A 25,054-nucleotide genomic window follows, 5' to 3' on the forward strand; every position below is an offset into this window, starting at 1 on the left:
GCTGTGAAATAATAAATTATGCTATAAATTTGCAGATATGTTTAAATTGCTAGATTAACAATAATAATAATAATAATAATAATAATAATAATAATAATAATAATAATAATAATAACATGGCAGGCCAAATGTTAACTTTAAGCAGGCTGTTTTTTTCATTGCAAGATTTACCAAAAAAAATTATAACACCATCCATGAATAATTTTTGTTTGAATGCTGCAGCTTCAACACTCTGTAATGTTTTGGAATCCGAATCCAATCATGTTTAAACCATAATCCATATTACCACAGCTCAGACTTTAAAGGCTTGTAGAAAACTAGTCTGAACTCCTCAACATGTTAATCTACAAAGCAAAACAGCCTGACATATACAGTAGCTGTGTATCTGGCTCCACCTGTGTGATGTCGAATATGAAACGGGGGTTCAGCTAAAAGGCAACGGGTGGGAGCTGCCATACTGTGCTATAGGGCCTCTGCTGCAGGGCTTAAATTAGACGAGATTTGAAGCAAGTCTTCAGAGATGTGAGCTTTGAGAAGTTTAAAAATATCATTGGGGCAGGCAGATGCTGTCTCTGAGTAGAACGTGAGGTGTGAAAGATTATGAAAGGTTTCAAATCAGTGAAATCCACTGCATTAAGTAGAGCCAGAACCTTTCATAACAGTGGGAAGCTGATACCATCCTTCTCACTGTGGGACAACTAAAAATGGGCTTTTTTCATTTTGATCGTTTGCCTTTTCTTTTTTCATACCCAGGCAGAAATTTACATAATAATGACTTAATCAAACAAGACAAGGAGGAGTGAATATTGCAAATGACTTGATGAATCTGCTGGGTTTTCTTAGATAGAAACTTTTTAAACTACTTTGAATAACTGAGTTCACTGTAATGTTTGATAACTCTGATCATTTGGAATGTACGTATGATTGGACTGTAGGAATTCTTTGTATAGAGCCTTGAGACGACACTTATTGTGAATTGATGCTATAGAAATAAACTGAATTGAAAGAGATAATCTGGGAAAAGAGTGAATTCCTCCCAGTGCTCCCATTACCATCTACAGAAACCACAACCTGTCAGAAACGACAAACCAGAGCCAAGAGGAGGAGCTTAGTGCTGTCAATCATGCTCTAGTACTTAATGGGCTAATGCAGAGAAATAACTTATTGTTTATCCACCATCATCAGTAGCCATGCTAACCATCTTTAGGATTCAGAACAAGATCTGGGGTGAACCAGCTGTAGTGTAGCAGAGAGAAAAGGGGAGGGAGGGAGCAGGGTGTACACAAGCATGATTGACAGCGCTAAGACTCGCCCTGCTGGCTCTCATTATTTGTTACTGTCCGAGCTGTGTATTTCTGCAGTTCAATATTTTTTCACAGATAGTCTGACTCATACTACACTGTCACGACTTAGTGACAGTTTTAACAAATATGTAAAAACATATGTTTCTGATACGTTACATACTGCACCCTTCACAATATTAATAAAAATATACTAAGGACACAAGTCTTTCCTACTCTTAGTCTGCTCAGGAGTTAGGAGTAACAACACAGAAGGGGATCCTTTGAAGACAGTAAGCTTTTTAATCCATAAATGTCTGCAAACATTTTGTCTCAACCAAGACAGTGTAACAAGAACGGTTTTCTACCAGAAGCTTTATGCTTAAAAACAAAACATGTTGTCCTTCGAATCAAAGGCTCTGATCGTTAACAGACCTGCTTCTGGAGGATGAGGAGCAATCTATCCCCTTCATCTGCTTCTTCTTTACTTTTAGAAAGTTAACTCACTTTTTCTTTGGTTAAGGTAAAAATTACATTACATTAACAACGTCCTTTTTTGTAAAAAAAAAAAAAAAAAAGAAAAGAAAAAGGAAAAAAAGGAAGAAAGAAAAACTAGGAAAATGACTAATTTCTGTTTCCAGTTGGCAGCCATGCAAGCTTTCAGACAGCAGACCTACATCCTCTATGAGTTCCTATTTTACAGCGATGTGACAGAAGAGTGCGTTATTAAATGACCTTATTTAGAAACTGATTTGTTTATGTGCTATCCTTCTGATCCATTCACATGAGTCACATATCTGTTTAACTCAGTTATTTGTTTAGATCCATCCATCTTCCCATCAACTCAGAGCAAACCTCCAGTTGTCCTCTCAACAGATTGTTCCACCTGAGCTGTGGATCTCTGCTGCTCCTCTTGAGTGACCATAAACCTCTTATGTGATTCTCAGAATAATAGTCATGTCTGAAGGCAGAACTGGAATTTGATTAGGGGTGTCAGAGCATAGAACACTGAATAAAACAACATGTTGAACTTTTAATATTTTTATTTGTAAAAAGGTGAACCATGGATACGTTTTGCATTCCAGGTTGCAGGTATGCTGTTATCACATAAAATCCCAATACAATACATCAAACTTTTTTTGCAGTAATGAGACAAAATGTGAAATTATTAAATGGGTATGAATGCTTTTACCTTTGTAAAATGACCCCAGACCAGATTGAAACTGCTCTTCCCCACAGCAGCCTGGATAAAACACCATATTTTATATTAAAAAAAATATATATATATATATATATATATATATATATATATATATATATATATATATATATATATATATATATATATATATATATATATATATATATGGGATCAATGTCTCAACGGAAAGAAGAACCCAGTGTGGCCATTTTAATGTGTACAGTACTATAATTTATGTTACAGTAATGCAGAGGGAGATTCAGCAATTAGCTGTGTTTGGAGTGAAGTCCTGGGTGTAATCCGGCTTGATGAGTGGCTGAAAGCCGGCACAGAGGAAACTCTTGACTGAATTAATAAGCTCTTTAATTAGGAGGTAAAGAAAATTATAATTCCTCACCAAAACTGCCTCATTTTTCATCACTTTTCCTTCACTCCATGTGTCTACAGTAGGCCAGCAGACATGCTGAATCCCTTCAGGATTCCTTCCTACCATAATTATTACCAATGGGAGCTGGAGCTTGTTCCCGGATGAAACTGTCCTGTCTCTGTTTCCACTTTCCCAGTTAATCCAACTGAAACCAACAAGTCTAAATATGTTGTTAAGGCCAATATCAGGATAATATATATGGATGAAATTATTCATCCATTTAGAGTATTTATATGCAATAATCCATACACATTATAAGCAGAACAAAACTCAATGAATTAATGGATTGCTGAGACATTGCAGATGTGCATGTGTAAGATGATAAAAAAATACTGTCATCACAATGCCAACATTTCTAAATCAGTAGTAAAAGAGAATTAATACTTAATACCATTTTTATATTTGTTGAACTTATCTAGTTCCTTCACATTGTTTATTCCGTTGGTAAGAGGCTAATAGCTAAGCAGGTAAAGACAGCATACTTTGCTGCACATGAGACATGGGAACTCGACCAAGTTTTAAAATCCACTGACACTTTGTTTGACAGGTGTGCACAAGACTGACATGATACTGTCATAAACACAACATGACTCATGTTATGAACAAGGAGTCTTTGACTGGTGTCATGAAGTGTCATTCGGTAAATAATGCACTTTTAGTTGCTCTAAAAGTTACATTGAAAGTCTAACTTTGCATTAAAGTGTCATCATTTACAAAATAATACAAAACTGGCACTTTTTATGGAATTTTAATGGAATGTTAACGCAACGTTTAAAGCAACTTTGCATCAAACGTGTCATTATTTTCAGAATGACACTTCATGACAACAGTCATAGACATTCATAAAGATTCAGTCATGTTCATGAAAGATGTAATGTCCATGTCTATGACAGTGTCATTGTCATGTCAGTCTTATGCACACCACGTCAAATAAAGTGTTACCTGAAAACCATCTCAAGCATCAGAGCGTTGGGCTGCACCATGCTAGTGCAGTTATAGAGCTCATCCGCTCTGCAGGCACCACTCTGGTTTGACTTCCATCAATTTATCATCAACCTTTGGGTTTTCCTGTGTGTCTGCCTCATAGGATGAGTTGCTCCAAATAACATTGTTTCTTTTAAATAAATTAAGAGGGGCACTAATTGCTCTTCTCCATGTGCTAGTTATGTTGTGGCTGTTTTAGCGCACTGTTCTGACTGTCGGCCATCATTTTTCAGATGAGCTGCTGTGAGAGAAGCAGAGCGTCTGCAGAGCTGCTGTGTTGACATGATGATGAGAATGGATTGCTTTTCTAAACTCAAATAAGCATGTTAAATTCAGTGATTTCTCAGAGTTGATTATATTAACAAGGCAATATCATGTAAAAACGGCTTTTTTGAGCTTTCCGTCATGTTATCATGTCATTCCCTTGTCAAAATCATACCTGGAGTGTTGCCTTGGAAAAGAGCTGTACTTCCCATCGCTAGTAGTCACATTTCTTTTAAGTCATATTTGAAATATTCAGCATTTTTATATTAACTTAATGTAACATAGTTACTTGATTATGCTATAAAACGCCACTGTGTGACTAAAAGGACATAATACTGCCCCTTTAAAATACTGATTATTTTTACAGCTCTGTCTTCTGTTATTTACTGAAGAATTAGAATCAAAATGGAGCAAAACTGAGATTTTTTTTGATTGCCTTCAAATATGAAATAGTCTTTTTTTTATCACCTTGGAAGAACAAAAAAAATATTGGTTTTCTCTGAAAACTGTAGGATTTGGATCAGAACATTTGGTTAGTGGGATGCAGTGGGATGGAGGGACAGACGAAATGAAAGATGAGTCCAGCAACCCGGGCTCAGTTGGGTGCCCCGACAGGTTCATGTCGTTAATATGTCCTCATGTCAGCCGTAGTTAAGGTCAGGGGTCACTTCACAGTGGAGGGTCTTTCACCTCCACACTGTGTGAAACTGGACAGGAACAGCTAAGCTGCCAGTTCCACTTTCCAAACTCTGCTGCTGCTGCTAACCCAGATCGTCTCTCATGGTGACCAGAAGTGGCTTGGAGCCGATACACTGTTTAACATTGATTTGCTTCATTGGATCCCTCTTTATTAAATTCTCAGAAAGTCAGGAGGAAATGGCTCAGTCTTCTGTGAATCCTGTGTTTGCTTATAGAAAGACTCAGCGGGTTGAAATGGATAATTTAATACAAGAATAGGCGAAATATAAATAATTACATAACAAATAAATAATCAAGGAGTGCGTGTCACATAACATGTAGGCCATAAGACAGTCTGCATCTGCAGGTCTGTTACACTCTGTCATCTTGGGGCAGAGACATTCTTGTAAATGTGCTGAATGTGCAGCGCTAGCTTGAAGTGAAGCAGCTATCATGTGCAGAGGAAACACGACGCCAACTGTAGCTGTACAATGGAAGGTGAAGAGTGGGTATCAGGTCAGAGGTCATGGACCACAGCAGACACAGACCCCTGTCACAACGTGTGCAACATTTACTACCCATTTGTTCAGTTAGGTGGAGTGGCTGTGCCTGTGTGTGGTCTACTGCAGCTACTTCTCTGTCAGCATTAGCATCTTAAGGGAGAGAAATATCACCTAAATAAACATAGCATGTCATTGGACAAGTCATATGGAAAGACTGTTTCTCTTAAACTCTAGTATTATGTGCTTTCTAGGCACATTGTGGCATTTTTCAGCACTGGCAAATAACTGTTACCTTCAGTTGTTATAAACATGCTGCATAGATCAAATATGAGCTAAAAACATTTTACTTCCTGATTAAAGCCTTGAAATTTGGTGTCTGTCTCTTTTATAGCTCCTGCTCTTGCTGACAGTCTGCCTTCAGGAAGTCATCACAACATGGCTGCTCTATTAACCCTTTCACAACATTTTTACCAGCTTTGCACTGAGAAGTAGCTCCTACAACGAGCTGAGCAGATGCAGTTCCACCAAGTGTTTTGATGATTCTATAGGTTAAGCCCAAAAAAACTCAGACATTCTGTCATATGTTAGTGCAAAATTATTAGTTATAGTGAAATATTAAAGTCACGTTGCTAAAAAGAAAACTTCCGCAAACATAAAGCCGGACATCTGAAGTGTGCAGAAGTCAAAGAAGTGGAACAGACTTAACAAAATGTTGCAGTATTCCATTAGTTTCTGCTGGAGATGTTTGTCCTGCTGGGTTTTTAGATTTGACGGATCTCTGGCTTGTTTTTCCCATGAACCTTTTTGATATGATGCCTCGCATCGAAGGCAATTTATTTCACAAACTTAAGGCAGATAGCGCTACAAACAGCTTGAGAAAAGCAATAACCAAACACTCTGTTTCATGACAGCTATAGTGGGCCCATCTATTCTCTGGGATATGAATTATGGATCACTGTTAATAGCCTTTTTCTCCCTTGTTTAACCTTTTGTGGCCAGATGCTTCTGCCTGATGGCTGCTGTTTCTTGGACTCCCTTTACTCTCTTCTTATCACACACATCACACTCCTGATCACAATTTTACTGTCTCGTTATTAAATTACATGATGCAGAGGCTTCAGTGGCTGGCAGGTTAAGTCTCTGACCGAGTGACCCTCTCTGAGGAGTTAACCCACCGTCCCACCTCACTGCTGCATAATGGATGAAGGACAGGCATTGGTAGGGAGGAGTGGAAGCAGGCCCTTATTACCTTGTGATTAATTTTTAATGAGATAAACAGGTCTTTCCAGGTCACCTGAACGCTCAGAAACACACACCCATGGCGGATGGTGTGTCTTCACTGTCGCCTACCTCAGTGCTGCCCATTTTGACATCCACCATGGCTGTAGGGCCTGAATAGCATAATTAGGCCTCACTGTCATTGACGGAACGTGTCTCACTTCCCGCTGAGTCCTCTTCTGTTCTTCAAGTCAGATGGCACCAATTATACAGTGGAAAGAAGACCTTATTAGAAGTGCTCCAGGCAGCCTTTGCCTTACTTTTCCTCTTAGGTTGAACTTCCCAGAGTTGAGGTGCACACCACGACTACCAGCGCTACAAATACATCACTAGATACTTTCATAGAGTTGATCTTATTGCACTTTGCAGCTCACATATTGAATTGTAAATGTTTTATAGAGCAACTATTTAAAGGGGCAGTTTTATGTGGTTCCCAGGCACATAGTGCCATTTTACAGCACAATTAAGTATCTACTGTATGTTACCTTCAGTTTTTATAAAAATGCTGCATTTATCAAATATGACTTAAAAGAAATTTCAATTTGAAATTGCATCTCTCTCTCTTTAAGACCCTTTAACAATGTTTTTAGTAGCTCCTACAATGTGTTTAGCAGATGTGCAGTTCAACCAGGTGTTTGCTAATTGCAGCTGGCTAGTCTGAAGGAGCTGAGTGAGGAAGTCGTGGGGAGGGCTGCTCTGTGGGGGCGAAGCTCTGAGGCTGGGAAACTGCAGCCCAGAGGAGGAGTTGTGTCCTCTAAGGCAGGGATAGGTCCACCCACGTGTTTTACACAGCTTAATGGTTTCCATGGAGATTAAAGGATTCATCAAACATGCATGAAAGAATCAAAGTAACACTCCAGGTACGTTCTTGATGAGGGAATAACATCATAACATGATGAATGATGGCCTTTTATGAATAATAGAAAAAGCTGCTGGTGTTTGTATGGATAAATAACCGGCAGTGATTAGTGACTGGTCAGTTGGAAGTGCAATAATTCAATCTTTTTTACCAATCAGTGAACACACCACACCTAAACACAACAGGCAATGCTAAAAACAACACTCTTCAGTGTAAAACTGGTTACTGCAATTACGCGTAATATTTTACTGGGGCATGTTGGCTATTCACTGAAACTGCTACAACAAAATGCTAGTCTTTCATTGTTCTCCTGAACCAGTTATGTACTTTTGCCATTTTGATCATTTTATACCCGACTTTTTCTGTACAAAAGAAGCTGCATATTGAAACATCATTTAGCAAACAGAAATGAGTGAAGTTTAATCCTGCTGAGCCTTTCACCTGCCTGCTGCAGAACATGTTGGATCTAGAAATGTTTGTAACCTTTTGGAAATCTCAGGATTAATATCAGCATCTACATCATCTTCTGAAGGGAATACATGCAGAATCTGCTGTCCACAGATTGTTAAGCCAACCATTGTTGATAGACAGTTTAAGATATTAACTTCAAATGACTTTGTTATAAAATAGTTAAACCATGTTTATTGGAGTTTGATCACACATGAAGTGCTGTTCATCCTATGCCTGGAAGGAATAATTTTGAATTTTTGAAGTCATTCTATATTTTCCTATTATCAGTAACGGTTCCATTACCTGTAATCGATTTCAGCTTCCTGCTGCAATGCCAACCATTTCGTTTATTTGCACATTTCAGTAACAAGGCAGTTCAAAGTGCTTTACATAATAAAAACACAAAAAATCAACAATTAAAACATTTCATTTTTGTATAGTGGGAGTGGTTTCAGCTGAGAGGGGTGGAATCAGGAGTGAAGAAAGAGGAAGACTCGATTCATGTTGCCTTCAGGAACGAAGGTACTGCAAGAATTGTGGCTAGATGCAAAAACTGAAAAAAAAGATGGTCATGTTTTTTAAGTATTAGACAATTTTCAATTTCAAGTTTTCGTTTTTCGATTACAATTTTGCTTTGACAAAACATTTTGGCTCTAATTTAGTTCCGTAGAAACTAGCTAACCTACTAGCTGAGTGACGTACTGTTGCTTACTGTGACTTTAGACAAATGAACTATTACTGACAATACTTTCACATAAACCTATTGTTAAAAATTCAAACCTTTCCCTTGAAGAGAAATTTGACTCAGCTAAAACTGACATTATTGGGTCAAAACTATACAGAAGCCAGAGATCAGAATTCGGCGGGAAATCTCAGCTCAGTGAATCTCAGGTATTCAGTTATTATTTACCTAGTTTGTAACACACACACACACACACACACACACACACACACACACACACACACACACACACACACACACACACACACACACACACACACACACACACACACACACACACACACACACAAATATATAGAGTTGCTGTCTTTTTTTTCGTTTGACGTGTTATTGCAGCATTCGTTTTTTTCCCCCATATGCCAAATGACAGCTGATAAAACTGAACATTGTTGTGCTCTAATGGAAAGAAAATGGGTTCCCTCAAGCAGGCGCCTCGTACCGGAGTGGCAGAAATTGGATGACAGGCGAGAATGCCTGTATGAGGTGTCATCTGGGAAATCAAACCTGCTCAGCTCACTTGCTCTGAAAGTCGGCGTACAGGTACACCTTTGCAAACAGGGAGGTGGAGAACTCCCACAGCCATTCTCCGTGAAGCCTGCCGGGGCTGTGAAGAAGAGGAGAGAAGAAAGAAAGAGAGAAAGAGTGAGAGAGAGAGAGAGAGAGAGAGCGACAGGAAGGTGAGAACAGGAACAGATGGAGAGATGTGGAGAATCTACATTTCCAGTCATTTAAAACAGGTGCTATACATAGCTGAGCTTCCAGCCCATCATTTCATCTAAGTGATATCATTACAGCTAAGAGTCATTAAAAAAAAGATATTTTTTCTCCAGCCTATATAGATTTCTACAATCTCCCTGAGGAGCGAGGATAAAAATGAATTTAAGGCCCCTGAAGACACAGAATTAGCTTTTTTATCACCACATATCCTGGCTGCACATGTGCCACTGGGCTGCATACAGGATTAGTTTGGATCTCTTTTTTTCTGCCTGACTGGCTACCGGCTCTCTTACCGCGCCGACGACGACCGTTTCCCCCCGCTGAGAAAAGCTCTGTGTTCAGCCGGGAAAAAAACAACAACGCTCCCCCTGCTGATGTTCAGGATGGATCTTCAGTCATATCCCTCCACTCTTCATCAACATGTGGAGCATTTGATATCGGAAGAGCAGATTTCCCTAAAGGCTGCCTTACATCAGTTAGAAAGAGATATATTTATTTAGCTTCAAAAGAACATCTTCTGAATCTACATGAAGAATTTTACTGAGCAGATACTGAATGATACATCAAGCAGAAAAGCAAAAAAAAAAAAAAAACCCTACCTTCAACTTATCGCCACCAGCGAGAGCTCGCACTGCGAGGTTGGGGTCAAACTCAGACTTAATGAGTCACCCTACGCAGTGGAAGTAGCTTTGAAGTGGCAGCTTCTATCCATCTCACAGAACAGAGGAGTGATGGATCAGATCCGCCTGACACCGACTCCTCCTGAGTTCTTTGTACCTGTGTTTATTTCTGGCGGTTCTGCCCGGTTACACCGGATTCCGCCACGCAGAATGTCCGGTAATTGCTGCCAGCACATGTTTGGTACCCCAAGCAAAGTCTAATCAAGAGGTGGTTGCGGACAGGACTGTTTGATCCAGGCTGTCGGCTTTCCACGGTGGTCGTTGCCTGAGCAGTTAAACAGATGAGTCGCTTAAATCAAACTTTGCTTTGTTGTCTAAATAACCATTACAGTCGCCTGTAAGTTTTGATGGACTCTAACAGATGGCTCGGGGCGATAAAAGGTGATGAATGGAGTCAAAGGAGGCAGTAGCTGTGTTTCCACTACATATGTGTGCAAATCTTTGTCTGTGTTCTGCTAATGTCGAAAAAAACACAATTACGCAATTGCGGTGTTTCCATGAAATAATGAATAAAACTAAAATCACATGTGAATAAGTTTGTTTAAAAACGGTTGCTGGGTTACACATTTGCCATTGATTAAGTCATTAAAAAGAATTCAGTCATGGCGCTAGCGCTCATCGTCTGTCATCCATCAGAGGAGACGTCGGCGTTAGAGCAACAAGCCCCGCCTACTTGTGAACGAATGCGGCGTTTTTGGGGAAATTGCAGTGTGTGATTTTGCGGAAGAGTTATGGATTCAACACGTTGGAATGACACACAACTTTTTGTAAACTGTGTGGTTCTGTGAGAGCTCTGGTGGAGCCAGCTGATGAAAAAGAAACAAAAATAAACCGTCATCCTCTTGCTACCTCCTGTCATCTTCTTTGTCGTTTCCGCCAGTAGTAACATTCGGCTGTTGATCACGTGTCTCATGTGATGCAAAAGAAGTGTTGCTATTGCAGTTTTGTGAAATATATCTATTTCAAAATGGCTGAAAAACCACCTCATAAGTTTTTTTTTTTCAAAATAATGTGAGCTTTTTTCTAAATTGGCATGTTTCCATTAAGCAAATTAATTTTCATAATTCCAATTTTATGCTCAGTGGAAACAAATGAATTAGCATGAGGGTTTCTGCTTTCTGCTACACCAAAGCTCCTCCCTCACAGCGGAACCTGCTGTGAATGCTAATGCTATAGCACAGCCACTGATTATGGTACATAAATAGTTTTCCTGTAACAATAAGTACCTTTGCCACAACCACAGCTGCAACAAACTCAATATTGAGCTTGAACAAGCTGAAAAGGGGAGCATGTGAGCAGCGCTTACGCAAGCTTGTTTGACAGCAGCAACGCCTTACTCCTGGCTCTTTTTTGTTGTTTCCAACTCAGTGGTGTATTTCTGCAGATGTCAGTAGGACCACTGGAAGAGAAGAGCTAGATTTTTTGCACAGAAAATCTGTCTCATGCTGTTGGGACATAGAGTTAGTTTAACAAATGTTATAAAAGTTGCATACAGCAGCTCTGACACCCTCCGGTGCCTGAGCTGGACAGCCTCATAGCCGTTGCTGACTATTGATTCTGGCAAACTATGCATACAGTCTTCCTGTCAGTGATTGTTTTCTATATTTTCTTTTGTTTTGAAAAATACTTTAAGTAGTTTTGCATTTTAGTTAGTGTTAACTCCTGACTGTACCTTCCAGTCATGTTCACTTTAAGTTTTAAAGGTGTTACTCTGACTACCCCCTCCTGCCCCCCAGCCTGAGAAAATGCCTGCTTTCAACGCAGTGATATACTGAAGCTCAGCAAAGAAAGCATCATTTAAGGAAGCAGCCCAGAATCCAATGTTAACTCTAGGATGAACCCTTAACTAAGGTGAGATATTCTGTAGACTGTAGAACAGATGGTGACTTTTATTATTCCTCACTTTATGCCATTACCCCTGATTCATAGCGGAAGCCAGTTTATTTTACTTCCACTAGTGCTGTTGTTTACAGTTGCTGGGTTACACATTTGCTGTTGATTAAAGCTTTTCCCTCTGCGGTTTCTTTTACCTGTAATAAACGACAGCACACCAGAGGTGAATACACTGTAAGGATGTTTCAAATAGCGATGAGGACAACTCACGGTCAGTGTGTCACCCGTCACTTCTTTTGGACATCCAGTCAATAAGATGACGTGAAACTGTGGCTGGATGTTAGCCACAGCAGCATTATTAATGACCTCATATTTTCCAAAGTTGTTCTTGGCGAGAACCTGCGTGACTACAAGAGCACCGAGGCGTAAAATTACCTGAACAGCAACAAAATTGATGAAGTAATGCTCAACAAACAAGACTACTTTATTTTTCCTAAAGCATCCGCAGACCAAGCCAGAGCATATCACCCGAGCTAAACAGTTAGCATGGCTCATGCTAAGGGAGGGAGGGGTGAAGGAGATGTTCTATCTTTTTAAGGTGTCTACTTGTATTTAGGATATTTGGGAATATGCCATTTATACAATAATTTTTCAAATGCCTAACATGCATAACAAATCACAAACTGGGTTTTATCAGTTTTGCTATTAGTGTAGACTACTCTAATCCAGGTTTGACATGGTGGTTGTAGTTTTTAAACGAGAGCAGATTAAAAAAGCTCAAGACAGTAAAACATTAGACGGACTCGCCAACTTCAGCTTTGTGAGAGGCTCTTAAAGAATGTTTTCCGTTGATTATGGTTAACATTAATACTAACTGTCTTGGTTTTTGGCATGTAAATATAACAGTAGCAGCTTTCTAAAGGTTGTATGGAGAGATGGACATTAGACGCTATTTAAACGCTTTACTGTACAAAAATCAAACTAGTTAGAGCACATTGTCAGAACACCGGTCATAGTAAAGGTAGAGCTCTGGGTTGGGGTGTGGCTATGTGGGCTTTTCATTGGTAAATGAAAGGAGCAAACCTAAACTCTCTTCGTGGGGTACTTGAGTTAAAGGTGCCAGTAATGTAAGTTTTCGATTCATCTCCCTTAAAGTTGCAGTTCTTGCTTCCAGCTCAGTCTGGGTTTCTCTCCTTCACTTGGATTCCTCTGTTAAGATTTTCCACAGGGCCAATCAGCAAACAGAATTAGTTGCGAACAATGACATCGATCTCCTGTGATGTTTTAGAGTTGTAGTCTGCTTCTAGTTTTAGCAACAGCCTCAGAGAAAGTGAATAAAGCTGTTCAGTCTGTTGGCTGCGTTTTTTAAAACTTTAACAGAGTTCACAAATCAACTTAGCAACCGTTTGTCAACAGCTGAGACCCTCTGGATGAAGCAAAGCGTAGAATAAGGCTGATTTTTACCAGCTTGGTTCTGTTTCTATCTGCTGAGCACATGTTGAAAATTTAATTGGAAAAGTATTTATCCTTCCTAATATTTGTTATTTTGTAATTATATTATATGTTCTCATTTTAATCTTTATATTATTGCACACACGGTTATATTTCCTTTTTCAGAAATACTTTTACGGTTTCTTGTGTCATTTCATGGATAGATACTTTTTTACTTTGATCCGACTTTGATCCAACACTAAGTGTTGCTACTCTCACTAGGATGGAGCCAGAGGCCAACCCTGAGAGAAAACCTGCAGAGCTTCCTCTTCCATCAGAGCCGCAAAATTATCTTCTCCAACTTTGTTGTGAATGCAACAGCAAACATTCCCCGACATTCGCTCACTGCCTCAGTGGAAAGTTTTTGCTCTGCCTGTTGTGTGAAGATGCTTAACTCTAGCGCCGTGCTCTGGTGCAGACAGGGTTTCTAAAACGCTAAAAAGACAAACTGTAGCACCATTCCTTCCAGGTTGTTATGTTTAAACCTTGTATATCTTTTCAGTGTTTGGGGGAATTGTTTGCTGGTGATCTGCCTCCTCATCAGTCTAACAAATGGAGGCCTTGTTCACTCCCTGCTTTCAAGTTCTTAAATGCTATGTTAATGTGGAGCCTGCATTCACTTATATCTTGCTTTCCATTGGCTTGCTCGCTGCAATTTGCTGCTAATGGTCCAACCACCACTGCACCCCCCCTTCCCTCCACCCCACTCCCTCTGTCATCCACTTCCCCATCCCCTTCCCCCCATTTTCCTCTCCTACTTTCTCTCTCTCTCTCTTTGCTTCTCTCTTTCCAGCCTTGAGGCGTCCCGTTTCAACTCCTTCGCTTTCAGTCACAATGCTGTGGAGAGGTCTGAATGGGTGGGGTGGGGGTGGCAGAGGGGGCATTTAAGAGAGCAGTAGGTGGGAGTGGAGTCTGACTGCAGAGGGTCTTCTGTTTCAGAGAAAAGGGAGTTCTCTCATTCACTCTCTCTCTCTCTCTCTCTCTCTCTGTCTGTCTGTCTCTGTCTCTCTCCTCACTGGCTGCAGCACATCAGCTGGCTCTCTAGGTAGACGAGAGTAAACACTCATAGAGAACAGAGAAAAGATGACAGAGCTGTCAGCGCTCTGAGAGCCACAGAGCGGTGGGAACATTTTCTCTGACTGGCTGAGGAGGCTTTCTGCTTCCATTTTCCCCGTCAGCTGAGAGGCTGTGAGCGTTTTCTACGAGGTAAGTCACCTTCTCTACCTGCATGGGGCTGCTGGGGGCGAGCGGGCTGATGGGTTCACCTCACTGACACAGAGCACTCACACTTTTTAAGAGCTCACAACTTTCACCACTTTTTTTTTTCTTGATCGTTTTAATCAGTTGATATGAATGCCTTCCATTGGAGAGATGCGTCTATGTTAAAACGTGTTATAGGTGTTAAAAGGAATGACTTATTTTAGCAGTTTTATCGCTGAGTTATTCAAATATGTCAAACAGGAAAGTTGTAATGTCTGAGTATTAAAAATAGGCCAAAAGTTTTTCCCATAACATTTCTATCATATTAACATTTCTTAACACACTTCTCACACATCAATATAACAATGTATGTGACGTTGGCTGCAGGAAAATAGTTTGGTCCTTGTATTAATGAGCCAGGACTTCAGACTCCCTTAATTACACTCTTTACTGCACTCACCTGGGAGTCATTTATGTCCTGTAGGAGAAAGTGTTTGCTCCTTTGTGCTTTAGAAAACAAGTGGAGGAGCAGTTTATTATTATTATTACTATTATTATTCTTATGATTTTATTTGTTTAACCAGGTAAAACCCCATCGAGATCCAAATCTCATTTGCAACACATCTGGGCAGAAAAACCCGCAACACAAACCAACCTGGTTACATAAAAGTAAAACAAATTAAACCAAACTGCTCAAAATAATTTCAATGAAATAAGATCTGACATCTTGAGTTCAGGCTGGAGCTGATTCCATGCTGCAGAAGCCGTAACATCGAACACTTGCCACTGCTTTTCTGCTTGAACACGTGAAAGCAGCAAAAAAAAAAAAAAATGTTGCCTGAGTGTCTTGGGACCCGGCAGGCAGACCGTGACGATCTGCTGGTTTACTCTGCCTGCATTAAGGCTGATGCTGGGTTGAGGTTCTGCCGGCGCTGCAGAGCAGAGACGGGCTACAGTCAGAACATGTGCACTTACCTGTGTGCACATGAGTGCAGCTCACCGCTGACTACAGGTCCAGCTGTAGAATTTACGGTAGCCGGCAGATACCTGGGCTGGTGTAACCCGGGAGACAGAGACAGACAGCTGCTCCGCATTAGAAGCTGCCGGTTTGGGTCCTCTCCCAGATCTCCATGCCTCGCACGCTGCCGGCTGGAAAGTTGCAGCCTCTTTAACACACACACACAGTCGGCGGCTTTCCCTGATCCCCAGGTTGGTGTCATGGTGGTCCCAGGAGGAAAGAGGAGCCGAGACTGTCTGACAGATTAGGAAATAAAACTGGCATTCACTGACGGGGGTGTTGGTGGCAGATATGCCATTTCTGGAGCTCTGCCAGTCGGGTGTTTTTTCTCAGAACAAAAAGACGGTGGTCTGTGGACTCAACTATCACTGACATGAGAACAGCATGAGAATGGTAAGCAACAAAACAAAGAAAGACCTGACAAGTCTGCCACTAGACACCACAGTCCAACTGAGGATATATATTTTTTTCATAGAGTGACATCTTTAGCTGATCCGTTTCTGTTTCTACAGCGTGCTTCTCAAAAACACACCAACATGTAGTGCCTTGTAATTTTCTCTAATCTCATAAAGACTTCCTTCAAAACTTAACCATGCAAGTCAGAAAACCAGAAAAAAATCCACCAGTTGGCAGCCCAGACAACAGAACACAGCCAGGACATTGACAATGACTTTCTTCTGCAGTTCTGTTCATGTAAGACAGTTTCTGACTGCAGCCGTAACGATGTTCCAAACACACCCCAGGCACGCTGCATTCAGAAATCAGCTCATAAGAGCAAACTTCATATTTCCATCTCAGGATACCCAGCAGAGACGATGCTGTTGAACAGATGGCTGAAAAATGGGAGGTCTTACATCAACTTATTTGAATTTTATGTCATGTTACTGCATTACTCCTTCATCAAAAACATACCGGTAGTGTTGCCTTGATTCTTTCATACATTTTTGATAAAACCTTTTATCTCCATGGCAACCATTCAGCTGCGCAAATGTTTGGGTGGATATAGCTCCGCCTCTGAGACGCAGCTCCTCCTCAGAACTGCAGTTTCCAACTCATAACACGGCCCCTTCAAGAGCCCTTCAGGAAAGACGTCTACTGATGTCTAAATGTGGTCTTAAGGTGACTGGCTGTGGTTAAAATGACCAACACTTTCAACGTCTTGGTTGAGATAAAATTTGCGCACCAACTATTAAAAAAGCGAAATAAAATGACCCTATCTTGTTCCTTCACTCTGTGCATTGAGCAAGTATGTTACATATTTGTGCTGTCAATATTCTTCAAAAAGATTGTGCTTTGAATTTTTTTCACATGAAACTAAAGATTTTTGCATAGATACTTTATTCAGATCAGCTCACATGTATGCCTGTTGTGTTGGTGTTGAACGGTGTAGTCTGTGACCGAAGGAGAGAGAGGAAGACCATCAGGATCCCAGGGCAGCTCTTGCTAGACGGTGACTGGAAGTGAATAGCAGATGAACCAACCTTTTTCTGGTTTAATTGTCTTTCTTGATTCTCTGCTAGATTTGTGCAAAATGTCTCCAAGAATACTTTGGTTTTGGAAAACCAATTTTGATTGTCACAAACATTTCAAACATGGTCTGAGGACCTCCGTCTGAGAGGATTGCACATAGCCTCATGGTACAACAGCTCATGCTTCACACATTAATGTTTCATGTTGGGTCGGCTATGCATATAAGCAGCCTCTGACAGTCACACTTGGTATGGCGATGAGTGGGAAAAGCAGCCTTTGTTTGGACAGCTGTCAGCTCCCAGAGCTTCATGCCCTACAAAGCTCTCAGAGAGGGCGACCATCTCTGACCCCACTTAGCTCCTTCACTGGTGATCCAGAGCGTACTATAATCATGGGTATTCATGATGACCCATGTCGGCCAGGACTCGGGAGAAGGTTTTGTCTGGGCTAAGTCAACGTCATATTTAATTCAACCTTTGTTTGCTGCCTCTTCTCCTGCTCTCTTATGTCATCTTGTTTTTTTCCTTTGATTTGTTCGATTAATGCCGTCGCTGGCTTTGCTGTGTAAAAACTTGAGTCAGAAGATAAGGGTAGTTCTTGAACTATCTTAACATGTATTGTTTGTGACTGATTGATTGTGATTTATAGTTCCGACCAGCGCCGAGGTTGAAGATGCGCTCTGAAAGCTTTTGTTCCAAAAATGGCCTCACCAGGGCTGGGTTATGGATTTGACCCAGAATCCACACATGTAGGTTTTCAACCCAAAACATAATCTAACATGAATGTTTTTGGAAAGCTGGATTACAAAGGCTGAACCATTCTTAAAGCATGAATGTTAAAAACTGTGCCACAATGCAGCCTGGAATTATTCAGTTATGAAAGTGAAAACAACAACCTCTTAATGTCCACCAGCAGCCTCCTAAAAACTGAATTTAGAAATAAAAATGATTGACATAAACTGTCTAACTGATAGAATACTGTCAGGACTGCTGGAATAAAAAAGAAAAGTTCAGTATAATTGTATGAAGTATTCTTAAAAGGGAAATTGATTATTTGTTTCTTTAAGATGATATTCACAATAATTTCAATTTAATTTCACTAAAACATCAGTCAGATTTAGAGTTCAAACAAATATTTTTCATGGTTGGAAATTAACCCGTCGTGTAGGACATTTTTCTAGCTGTGTGAAGCTGACACCCCACCCACGTCAAAAAATCCAGCAAATAGTCTGAATGGTTAGTGCTCCGTTTGTGCAGGTTTGTGCCGTTAAAATTTTCGTTTGTGCAGTTTTGGTTTCTGAGATATTAAACATAATTTTTTAGGTCATCTAGAGTTCACCATCCCCCATATCGCTCCAAAACAAACCAAAGTGGGCTAGTTCGTTAGTGCTCCGTTTGTGCAGGTTTGTGCCGTTAAAATTTTCGTTTGTGCAGCTTTGGTTTCTGAGATATTAAACATTATTTTTTACTCTGCAAAAACTTTGCTCAAGCAACTAGCAAATTGGCCTTTATAGGCTCATGTAATTTTTTTTACACGTTTGCTGCATAATCAGCAGACAGTACATCAACAATGTGAATATAATTCTTCAGACCACCTCCGAAATCAAAGCACAGTTGAACAGGTTATACACATTACGTTAGGGTCAGGCTGCATGTCCTTTATTAGCAGGATTCAATTATTGTGGAGAGAACGCTACGTTCGTGAAAAAACATTGCTATCTTAAAACATTTCTTGAAATGAGACACATTTTTTCTTGTTCTAAGTCTTTATTGAAGTTCAAAACAAAATGTACACATTGTACAACAGCTGAGAATCTGAAGAATTACAAGAAGTAGCCCACACTTAGGTTTGATTTGGAACATGATAGGGTGACGGTGACGTCATCGGCCAAAATTATAACTTTTAATATCTCAGAAACCAAAACTGCACAAAGGAAAATTTTAACGGCACAAACCTGCACAAACGGAGCACTAACGAACTAGCCCACTTTGGTTTGTTTTGGAGCGATATGGGGGGATGGTGACGTCATCGGCCAAAATTATAACTTTTAATATCTCAAAGACGAAAGCTGCACAAACAAATTTTAACGGCACAAACCTGCACAAACGGAGCACTAACTATTCAGACTATTTGCTGAATTTTTTTGACGTGGGTGGGGTGTCAGCTTCACACAGCTCATTTTTCTGCGTCCCATTGAAGACCAGTTACGTTAGTCATCAGTCCATCTCAAAGGAATCCAAAGTTGTTGCCCTTCCAGATGGTTTCCTGATGCTCCTCCAATTTTAATGTGCAACGCCAAAGGAGTGGAAGCCGGGGGTTCCGGGACGTCTTTGTTTTGCCTTGGCCACCATAGGAGTGAGCCAACTGATGAACACGTGGCAGATTCTTTACCCTCAATTCTACACCTCCAGCAATGACCTCCCACATAGGAATGTGTGAGCCATAATGTTCTTGGACAAGATGGAAACCCTTTGAGAGGAGTAGACTATTTAAATGGAGTAAAATGATAGAGAAAAAAAAGAAAAAACCCGGGGAAGCCGGTGAAGAGTCGACCTCAGCGACCGGGGTCATTAGGCTCATACAAGTGTATGAATGGAAGGCACTCGCAATTTGGACACGCAACACGCTTCAGGCTTTCAGACATACAAGGATAAACAGATGTCCGGGTATCACAGCCAACATGCTTCTATTTGTAGCACAGAGAAGAAGGGAAAAAAAACTCCTTTCCATCCTGTTTGAAAGGAAGTAACCAATAAACATGCAGCATTGGGCTAAAGGAGGCAGACTGTGAAAGCTCTCCTTCATTTTTACTCAATGTCTACATTTACTCTTCCAGATCCTTTCCCTGCCCTTGTCCAATGTTTGAGCTGCAGCTCAAACAAATGAAATATGTCACAGTTTCTCTAATTTATTTTATGATGCCTTGGCCCCTCCAGAAAGTTTCACATGAAGCAGTTTTCCCTTATCCTATGCTATCGTGAGACTTTAAAGCTCAGAATAAACATTTATTTGCTCTTATTTAACTTGTTAAACTACTTAAAAATCATGTTTTTTCCCTCTGCTAACATGTTTTGTAGCATAAATGGGCTGACCTGATATGTTAGCATTTTCTATTTTCACTTTCATTAAACATAATTTATATGACTTTGAAATACTGTCTCACTCTGAATTTGACGTGGATGTGTAATCTTTGCAACCTCTAAAAGTTTAACTAAAATTTAACTGAATGACACTTATAATTTTAAACATTGTGTTGCCAAAAGTAAGAGTTACCTCTACGCTTCCAGAAATACATCTTTGAGGTCAGATACTGATGTTGGGCAAAAAAGACTCTTTTGTAGTCTTTTCTCTACTTTGTCTCGAATGTGTTCTACCAGGTTGAGGTCAGTTCTCTGCAGGTTTCTTCACACCAAACTTTGTGTGCTGGTGCTCATTCATGAACAGGAAGTGGCCATCGCTAAACTTTTCTCACAAATCTGTGAGCATAAAGTTCTCCACTATTTATTTTAACTTCCAAATTACCAAGGACGTCTATCTGTAGAATCTTGCAATCAGCCACATAATTTATCTTTAGCAATTTTTTTTGTATCTCCTTTTGGAAGTTGTAGTGTTACAGTATTTGCTCCACTATCCTGCATTTGTAGTGGGGGACTTTATGTTCATGGAAGGTGGAATTGGATATCTTTGGAGGGTGGGACATTTTGTGGACATTTTGTTTCTGGTTGGAGATGGGGTCTATGTGAGGGGATTGAGGTCTGGACCGGTTCTGTGCCTGGTCCAGGTCTGGACTGATGTGCTGCTCCATCATGCTTTAGGTTTGACCCATCTAGAGACAATGGGAACATCTTCTGATGTGAACCTGAACCTCAGAGTGGAATCAGTATCAAGTTGAAGAAGCTGGTCTCTTTTAATGTATTTACAGCCATTCTTGGTTTGTGTGTTAGTAAATGTTTTGTGGACATCAACTTGTACCTTTATGGGTCTGTTTGTTCATTGCTATTTTTCCTGCTTTATTTACCATACTGCATGTCCGAAAGGTTTTGGCATCTGCGGTTTTACGATTGACAGGTACAGTAATTGTCTGTGTATTGCTGCTGCCATTCTTGGCCAGATTCCTCTTATAAAAATCATTTTTCATCTCAGCGACAGTTGGTTGTCAATGTAAAGTGAACATTACAATTTGTAATGTCCATGAATGGACCCTGAAAGCTCAGAGAAAGTAACCGCCGTGGAAACAAAGGCACACCAATGCTCATTTGAGGCTGCAAGGAGAGCAAGCTCTCACCTTGCAGCGGATTACCTGAGACACAAGGTGTTATTTTCATGGTAGGTTTAGATTAGCTGCTTATAGTAACATGAATCCCACTGTGTAGCATTACAAAGGCAGCTGCCAGGCAAGCACGATTTTTACAGTAATTGCAGTGCAGCGTGAAAATCGAGGAGGACGACGGTTGAACTTCCATCTATTACATGCCTGGAGAAAGCAGTTGGTGTGCAGGTGGGTCACCAGCACACAACATGCTGAACAGACAGCCAGCATCCAGCGTCTCCATCTGGAGCCGGTGAAAACGTAAAACACACTGATGGGTCTCACTGCCAGTCAGCCGTCTTGTAACAACTGGACTGATATTTGATTTTAAGCTCTTCAGTCAGCCCCAATGAACATCAAAATTAATTTTCTTCATATCTTTGTGTCAAAATTGAAAATTGTTTCTGCTTGAAGAAATCGTTTCTTTTTCTTTTTTTTTGGACTGCTATCAATCATACGTGTCCGCTCTGGCTCCGTATCAACACAGGGTTATTATCATGATTTTTTTATTGTTATTAAAAGCATCAGCCTCTGAGTGATGGCAGGAAGCTCTCTCCACGCTTCCAGATAAGTGTTTCTGCTGGCATCTCACATCCAGCCTCCCTATCCGCCTTATCAGGCAGGAACACACAGCCCCCCACACATCCCCTCATGTCTATCTGTGTCATCAGAGCCAACGGGGTCACAGTTAAGAGCCGATGAGCACAGCCTCACTTTGATGATACCAGCCTGTTTTTTTTTTCCATCCATCATAGCAACGTATTTCTGATTTCACTCCATATGAGAAAGATACATTTTGATTTATTCGTGCCACACCAGAGCCAGCAGAATTCCTGTGCTCCTTCTCGACCCCCTCTAGTGGCTCAGGGGGGTACTGGAGGCATCACATCAGCCTTATCAACGTCAAAGATGGCATTTAAATACCTGCATGTAGTTTCTCTGCAATACTTTAATTAACTGAATGTATGAGTTGACTATACATGTGGGAAGAGTTTATTTTTACAAAAACACATTCCAAGCTCAGGCTTAAGTTGCATGTGTTCACACTGTCAACTTCACCACATTCTGAGCCCAGGGATTTCATCTTGAATCCCTGGGTTTCGAAACTTTTGAATTAAATTTTTTCCCATATTTTTCATGTTACAGCATCTGAAAAGTAATGTTAAGCGATTTATTCAAGCCAGAAATACATCATTCTGTTCCAACCATTCATCACTTACTAAAGAAATCTGTAAAGATTTCTTACATCCACTTTTTGAAGTTTTTTAACCTGGTTGCCATAGCAATGAAGACACTATCGTGCAGCAGCTGATTGTTTCACACTGATTCACAGAATGAAAATCATGTCTTCGTCACATGATTTGAGGTTCAAATATCTCCTGTAGAGGTGTGCCGATCGATCGGCCACCGATCATAACAGGCCAATTTCCGTGAAAAAGTGTATGATCGGTGATCGCCGATCACGGTCTCTTGTTGCCGATCACACAAACCGATCACCTGCATCTCATTTCTCAGTCTGCCTGTGCAGCTGGTCTCCTCTTTCTTTCACACTGAGCAAACGTGCAGCAACAAATCCTAAGCGATGTGGAACTATAACTCACTGAGTGAATGGGGAAGTTTGCGTGTTGCGATGGAAAATTGAAGCATGTCAAAATGCATCAACACGACGAATCTAATATGGCATAAAAACAATGCCATACTTGACGGAGTTTGGCTACATCGAGGCTCACTGCAGTAAAAAAGACATATGGAGGATCACATAGCAGGTAAAGCGGCGCACAGCTACAAACACTCACCCGGATTAGCATGACGGTCAGAAAGCTAAACAAATAACTCGCAAAATCATTTAAGTCTTTGAGCTGCGATGTAAGACGCTGGTTCTATTCTCGCTGTTGAACCGCTGCTACGTGCTACAGGTAGTAATATTTGACAGACGGAGCGCCGCTTCTGCTCCACCTGGTAGTGACTCTCACACCGAACCTCTGTTTATTAAAGCTGCAGCATCCAACCTAAAAAAATAAAGTTTACATACGTATTAAAACTTTAGCTTTCCTAACGTCCATCCATTTTCTTGCACCCTTGTCCCTCAGTGGGGTCGGGAGGGTTGCTGGTGCCCATCTCTAGCTAATGTTCCAGGTGAGAGGTGGGGTCACCCTGGACAGGTCGTTAGTCTGTCACAAGGCAACACAGAGACACACAGGACAAACAACCATGCACACACACACACACTCACACCTAGGGGCAATTTAGACAGACCAATTAACCTAACAGTCATGTTTTTGGACTGTGGGAGGAAACTGGAGTACCTGGAGAAAACCCACGCATGCACAGGGAGAACATGCAAACTCCATGCAGAAAGATCGGGGCCGGGAATTGAACCCAGAACCTTCTTGCTGCAAGGCAACAGCTCTACCAACTGCACCACTGTGCAGCCCAGGCTTTCCTAACACGAGACAGATAATCTCTGAAAAAGTAATCAAACTCCTCCCTGTTCTGCATAATTACTCCGCTCAGTCAGAAACAGCCAATCAGAACTAGCAGTAATCAGTTGCTGCCATGCTATCAGGAAGTTTTCATTCAGTAACTCAGGATTGTTTTTTGTAATGGATCCTGTATTTGCCTTTGATTGTTAAGTTTTATACTTGAATTTCTCTGGCAATGTTGAGAGGTATTATTTTGACTCTTTGCATTATTCAGAGCCTCCATATGTTTTCAGTCTGTTAAAGATAGTATTACCGATAGCAGTACAATTTGCAAAATGCCTGTTTTGTTTTTTTTCTTGGGAAAAGTTATTAAGAACAAGTTTTTGTCTAAATAAAAGTGAATTCATGGTTACTTTTTCCACATAATGTAACCGGTAGTGCTTATGATTAAAAATATAATTATGTGATCGGTATCAGTGATCGGTATCGGTGATCGGCCCTCATGGGTGATCGGAATCGGCAGGAAAAAACCTGATCTCCTGTACTTCAGTTTCACAATTTCAAGGTGGTAAATATTGAAGTCACATTTCTTGTAAGTCATATTTTTATAACAACCAAAGGTAACATAGTTAATTGATTGTGCTATAAGATGACACTGTGTGCCTGGACCATTCTGTTCATGAGACTGTCATGGGAAAACAGAGCATCTTCAGTCAGAGGCTTCTTCAAATTTGCTGTAATTCAGACTGCTATAGGGGGTCTTCCGTACCAAAGCCATTACTATGCACAATAACTCTTTGAAAAAATTGAATTAATATGAGTTACAACAAAATTTAATTTCCCTTTGGAATCAATAAAACAGTTTTAAATTTGAATTTGAGTTGAAAACGCATAATATTGCCCGTTAAAGGGAAGACACTTCACCATCTACTGCTATCACAGTGGCAGTAAAAACACATATTTACCAAAGTTTTGTTAAAGAATCGTTAAAGCAGAGGAACATCTTTGAGGATTCTAGCTGTGGGTCTGTGAAGCATGGTGTGACCAGCTGAGGAAAAAACTAAGACCCGGACAAGACAGAACGAGAAAAAGCTCCAACAGGAGCGCACAGCGAGGCTGCCTGTCTGTAGCCAGTTAGCTGCGTCCTGAGGTCATGACCTGACCGCATCAGTGTCACATTAAAACCTAACCCTGCTCTACCCCGGCACGACTGAAACTGTCTGCTCGTTGATTCACGATTATTCTGC

At 40.6% G+C, this 25,054-nt stretch overlaps 1 protein-coding gene across 3 annotated transcripts in view; it reads left to right on the plus strand.

Annotated features, from left to right (window-relative positions):
- tncb (tenascin Cb) overlaps positions 1-25,054 on the plus strand; it is a 115,678-nt gene that overhangs the window by 33,426 nt on the left and 57,198 nt on the right. The window contains exon 2 of one of the 3 annotated variants that reach the window (XM_081611259.1): positions 14,413-14,593. The gene's annotated coding sequence lies outside the window, so the exon portion shown is untranslated. Of the gene's footprint in view, positions 1-14,270; positions 14,594-25,054 lie in introns of those variants that run through there. The other 2 variants (XM_081611260.1, XM_081611261.1) reach the window with 2 other exon arrangements.

This window comes from Poecilia reticulata, chromosome 9 (genome assembly GCF_904066995.2).
Source record: "Poecilia reticulata chromosome 9, P_reticulata-male-v2, whole genome shotgun sequence".
Taxonomy (NCBI): Eukaryota; Metazoa; Chordata; class Actinopteri; order Cyprinodontiformes; family Poeciliidae; genus Poecilia; species Poecilia reticulata.